General features: G+C 34.0%; 1 pseudogene; it reads left to right on the forward strand.

The window, feature by feature from the left end:
• The first annotated feature begins 215 nt into the window (after positions 1-215).
• Positions 216-515, forward strand: LOC695895 (small ribosomal subunit protein eS17 pseudogene; annotated as a pseudogene).
• Positions 516-6,385: the final 5,870 nt, after the last annotated feature.

Below are 6,385 nucleotides of genomic sequence, written 5' to 3' on the forward strand. Positions count from 1 at the left end.
TTAGGTCAGGTCCACTCAAGAGAACCTTCATTCTTTAAGTCAACCGTGTTAAAATAACGTAATCAAAGGACTGACTATGCCATTACGTATAGTTCTTAGCCACACTCAAGAGACAATGGTAACTGAGAGTTATTATAGAATTGTACTCTAACAGTCAATCATCATGACCTTTAATATGTCAAAACAAAAGTTAAAAGAATTTAGGAAATAGCTATTTTACCAAAGACCCGCCAACATGGGCCGCATTCGCACCAAAACCGTGAAAAAGGAGGCCCGGGTCATCATAGAGAAGTACTACAAGCGCCTGGGCAGCGACTTCCACACGAACAAGCGCGTGTGCGAGGAGATTGCCATTATCCCCAGCAAGAAGCTCCGCAACAAGGTATCAGGCTATGTCACGCATCTGATGAAGCGGATTCAGAGAGGCCCTGTAAGAGGTATCTCCATCAAGCTGCAGGAGGAGGAGAGAGAAAGGAGAGACAATTAAGTTCCTGAGGTCTCAGCCCTGGATCAAGAGATAATCGAAGTAGATCCTGACACTAAGGAAATGCTAACGCTTTTGGACTTCGGCAGTCTGTCCAACCTGCAGGTCACTCAGCCTACAGTTAGGATGAATTTCAAAACGCTCGGGGACTTCTTTGAATTTTTTCTGCAGTGCTATATTATTTTCAATAAATCTGGGTCAACAGCAAAAAAAAAAAAAAAAAAAAAAAGAATTTAGGAAATATATTTTCCTCTCTTAAGAATGGCTGTTTTTCCAATCTATAATCTTGTTGCCTGATCTTATTTTTGATGTCAGAAGCTGAATATTAGTAACTTTATTATTTTTTTCTGATGTTGTGTTTGTACTTGTTTTTTTTTAACTTCTTCTTTCCCAAAATATCCACATGGGTTACTCCCTCACTTTATTCTAGTATATGATCAATTTCCATCTTATAAGAAATATTGTTCTTGATCTTGTAATATTAATAGCATCATGAACTCAATTCTACATTTCTAACTTTTAAAAAATATATACCGCTTACATGATATATAATTTGTTTTATATGTATTTGTTTATGTCCTGTATTTCCTATTGAGAGAAAATGGCTTGTTTGTTTAATTGCTTGGTACCTCAAGTGCAGAAAAGTTTCTGGCACATAACAAGGTGTAATAAACATGCATTCTTGCTGTTGTTTTATTATGTCATGTATTAGAATTAAAACACATTTCTATTTTTTTTCCCACATAGTTGAAGACTGTGCTTACTTTTTCAAAAAGCAATGTTGAGATTTTTACAATACTAAAACCAATGTTTAAGAAACGGAAAAATGTATGTCCTTTTTTAGCAATCAACAAGAAATTTTAGACAACTGATAAAATGAGAAATAAGACAATTTAACAAAATGATGATAGTTATCCTCTTAAAACAGCTTTGCTAATTAGTTTGTAGAATATAACTCAATCATTTCATTGATTTCTCCATATTCATAATTATATTAACTATTTTGCATTTATGAAATGGAATAAAAGATGTGTATGTTTTTTAATAAAACATAATTACTTAAATAATTAATGCATTGTTTAACAATGTTAAGTCTTTGAAATCTATTGACAATACACAAAAGAAATTAAAGCCAGGTATGGCATTTTCATTTAGAAAATATAGTTCAATTTTAAATAAAACTCCTTTCTTAGGAAAATTGAGAACACCATAATTATGTTGCAAAATGATTAAATGGAGCAAAGAGATTTAGGTAGTAATTAATTCCTTTAGAAACCAGGTTTGTTTGTAAAACAATACATTACACATTTATAACCCAATCCCCACCCCAAAGTGCTCTATGTATATTTCCAGATAATAGTTTTCTTCTTGAACATTTTACTATGCCTTCCTTTTGCGATCATTTATATATTCATGCAATAAAGTATTTTAAAAATATAAAGAAGATTTAAACAATAAGTAATGGATTACCAATCTTCTTTAGAAATTTAGCACAAATTTAGTCTTGTTAATTTATCATGGTTTTCCTGAAGGTGAAATAGGTGAAAAGTCCATTATCAGTACCAAAATATGTATTAGTGTATTAATTAGTGTTAAGAGAGGTAGAAAGACAGGGAAAGAGTAAAAGAGAGGTGAAGAAAGATAAGAGTGGAGTTGGCTTACATGATTGTGGTGACTTGGTGAGTTCAAAATCTGCAGATCAAGTAAGGAGACTTGGAGATGGAGAAAACTCAGAGAAAAGTTCCAGTTTTCAGCCAAACGAAGTCTGTTGAGAGAATTCCTTCTTGTTCAGGGAAGGTCAGTCTTTGTACTATTAGAAACTTCAACTGATTAGATGAGGCTTCCTCACAGAAGAGAGTACCAACACTGCTTTTCTAAAAGTCCACCAATATAAATATCAGCCTCATCCCCAAAACACCTTAACGGAATTATCCAGAATGATGTTGGGCCAAATATCTGCGTATTGTGGCCCAGCCAAGTTGACATGTAAAATTAACTGTCACAGGGATCATCGAATATTAATAAAGAAGTTGTAGCCAAAGTGGTTAAGCACATATAGGCGTTAGTGGGGAAGCTGTGTTTGGAACCCAAGCCAGCTGGTCTTTCTTCCCTTGGGAGAGTGTAATTTCACTACACCTTTCTCCTCCTAAATATGGCATAGATATTACATTTAAAAAATAATGAGGAAATCTATGAGTGCTTATTTAGTGAGTTCTAAACTATGTATCTCTATGTATCTAAAATGACATAAAATGTGAATATACATAATCAAAGGAAAAGTGGCAGAAGAACACCTATAATACTCAACAGGTAGTGGAAGAGTCCATGGAAGTTAGATTTTACATGTAACTGAACTCTCTGAGTATGGAATTTCCATGATAAACACATCTTCTAGCTTAATTTAGTATGAGGGGTTGATGTGGAGGTCAAGTAGAACTCTTGGATATTATCCTGCCAATAACTTCATCCCATTATTTTAATTCCTAAAATCAGGAACTATAATTCTCAGACAGTCCCACAGAATGAACAAATGATTGATTTACACCCAATGTTGTAACATGTTCAGTTAGATATGTACACAAGACAGAAGAACGTAAAAATAATAGCACTGGAGTCCAGGCACGGTGGCTTGCACTTGTAATCCCAGCACTTTGGAAGCCCGAGGCGGCTAGATTGACTGAGGTCAGGAGTTCCAGACCAGTCTGGCTAACACAGTGAAACCCCGTCTCTACTGAAAATACAAAAATTAGCCAGACATGGTGGCACACGCCTGTAGTACCAGTTACTCAGGATGCTGAGGCAGGAGAATCACTGGAACCCGGGAGGTGGAGGTGGCAGTGAGACAAGATCACGCCACTGCACTCCAGCCTGGGCAACAGAGCAAGACTCCATCTCCTAATAATAATAATAATAATAATAATATTAGCACTGCAGCCATTAGTGTGTTGGTGTTACTTAAAATGCTGAGTGCACAATATTATCTAAAATAGATTATACAATGACAAGAAAATAAAGATGAGAAGTAATGTATGGAAAACAACCAATATTTAAGGAACTAATGGAAACCACTGATTGAGAAAGGAATCTGTAGGAAAACAAAGGCTATATTTTTCATTGTAGAATATTTTAAAAGGTAATTAGAAAGACAAAAATAAGAAGTGGGAGAAAGCTTGGGGTAATTTTGGTCAGAAAGAAAATTAGTTTTAAAAAGAAGTAAACATTAGGTGAGTATTAAATCTTCTCTATTTTTGCTAGAATTAATTAAATGTATTAAGACAGTTAATTCAGGAGAGGAACAAAAATAGTATGAGAAAGACATAGCAGAGTTTTTATATTTGTTTCATAACAAGAATGAAGGAAATCAATAATACATTTTTAGTAGAATTAAGAATGAACTGACAACCAAAACTCCCAACTGCCTCATTTGGAAGATTTCCACTTTACTTTGTAGATGTTGTAATGAGAACATGCTACATGCAAATGAATAAAACATTAATTCCTGAGAAAGCAGCACCTTATGGAATCTTCTGGTGCTCAGTCTGCAGTAATCATTAAATGAGATCATGAGGATTTGGACTGAGGTGGTAATGCAAAGAGCCTACAAGCTTGCAAATCCTCAGGTTCTGCTGATTCATTATATATAATCTCTGGCTTGTTCATAGTCACTGTTAAGAAAGTAAATATTCATAAACCTGAATTTCCTCACCTACATCTCCCAATTCCATTGTTCCATGGAAGAAAAACTAAAAACTGGGGGTGATAAAGTTACTTACTAAAAGCTTTTATGCATTAGCTTTGGTTGCAACCATTTATCATTTTACAGCCTGGATATGTTTCCTTAGATTACGCTGCCAACAAGGAGCTCAAATCTATAAGTGAAAGAGGAGCCAAAAGAGGAAGGAAAAAGAGAAAATATCCACAAAAAAAGCAACTAAAGAAATCACCTGAGGAGAAATACGATTGTAAAGTCATGGGAAAATATTTGAGAGAGGTTTAAAAAGAGAATGAACAACAGAGCCAAATGCAACAGAGAAAAAGATCAAAATGTGCTTTGGATGTAGGGATATGGCCATTAACATTGAATACTTTCAGTTCCGAGGAGAGAATTGAGGGACAGGGACTATCAGGCCATTGAAACCACATTATGATCCAAAACTAGGATTAAGAAGTACATTTGCATAAACAAACCAACAAAAAAGCACAGTAAATTAGAACCACTCTCAGCCAGGCGCAGTGGTTCAGGCTTATAATCCCAGCACTTAGGGAGGCTGAGGCAGGTGGATCATTTGAGGTTAGGAGTTCGGGAACAGCCTTGCTTGCCAACATGGTAAAACCCTGTCTCTACTAAAAATGCAAATTAGCCGGACGTGGTGATGCGCCCCTGTAATCCCTGCTACTGGGGAGGCTGAGGTGGGAGAATTGCTTGAACCCGGGAGGCAGAGGCCGCAGTGAGCCAAGACCGCACCACCGCACTTCAGCCTGGGTAACAGAGTGAGATCGCATCTAAGAAACTCAAGTGAGGACAAAAACAAAAGGGAAATAGAAATTCACAAGAGGTACTGGTTTGGAATCAGTCCTTGTTTAACACTGTTATTTGTTATCTTGAAATTAGTTTTGAAAGCACGTACCTGGAGAGTCGTAGGCTCACACCTAACCAATGCTACAATTCAAAATGATTCAAATGCATAATTAAAAAGGAAAATTCCATATGGAATAGTTTATATTTTCCAACATCATACATTTATTAGTTAATTTTTGCTACTTATGGAAGTAACATGTGTTAACTTAGAAAAATAGGAAACATAGAAAACCATAAAGGAAAAACCACTGTCAGAAGTCCAAATGAGAATAACATTTATTACCATTGTATTTCCCTTAGTTTTTATTATAATTATAATTATTTTGGCTATAGGTGTAAAAGCATATGAATGTTGGCATATACTTTGCTAAAAATTTAGCCTATATTATACACAGAGTGATGCATAATGCTATTTTACTTACAAACATATTGTAAGCTCTTTTACCACAATAGTAAATTTTTAATGGCTACATAGTTATATTCTACTGCATTGCTCTCCTAAAACAGTACTTTAAATTTTTCTTGGTTTTGGTCATTTGGGTTTTTAAGATTTTATTTTTAATTAACTTTGTAATAAACATCAACGTTTACACATATATCATAGTTGCAGTTTCTGGTTATCATATTAAAATCCTAGAACTAAATTATGAAGTCAAGATTAGTAAAAATTTAAGCTTTTGACAGATTTCTATTTCTCAAACTAGTTATAATTATTTTTACCTTCGCTATTATATAAGTTCGTTTTTTTCTATATCCTAAAAACAGTACATATTATTATGATTTACCTGTAAATCTTGGGGATACCAGGTTCAAAATAGTAATTTTTTCTATTTACCGTTCTTAATTATGATTTGAATGTTTATATTTATTTATTTGTGATTTCATATAATAATTTTCTTGCATAACTTTTGGTTCTGTGAAAACAAAACCCTCCCTCGCTTTTTCACTATCGGATCACTACTCAATTAAATGTTTAGATTTGACTATATTAATATATTAACTCACTGTCTTTAACATATGCATTAACTGATCCCTTCTCTGTCAGCAGTCAATTTTATTGTGGCTTCTTATGTATAAACATTTACATTTTTGTAGTCTGTCTCTCTCTTTAGATTGTTCGTGTTTTTCTTGGAAAGCCTTTCAGATAAGTATTGGTTTCTGTTTTATTACTTTTCTTTAGATTTTAAATTCAACTTCATCAAAATCATATTTTGTTATACGGTCTGAAGAAATATTTTTGCTTCACTTTTTCTCAACCATTTTACCATAAATTTATCCTCTTTAGTGATTTTTCTGTAAATACATTATTTTTGCAAGCAAAT

This window comes from Macaca mulatta, chromosome 5, assembly GCF_049350105.2.
Source record: "Macaca mulatta isolate MMU2019108-1 chromosome 5, T2T-MMU8v2.0, whole genome shotgun sequence".
In the NCBI taxonomy this organism is placed as follows: domain Eukaryota; kingdom Metazoa; phylum Chordata; class Mammalia; order Primates; family Cercopithecidae; genus Macaca; species Macaca mulatta.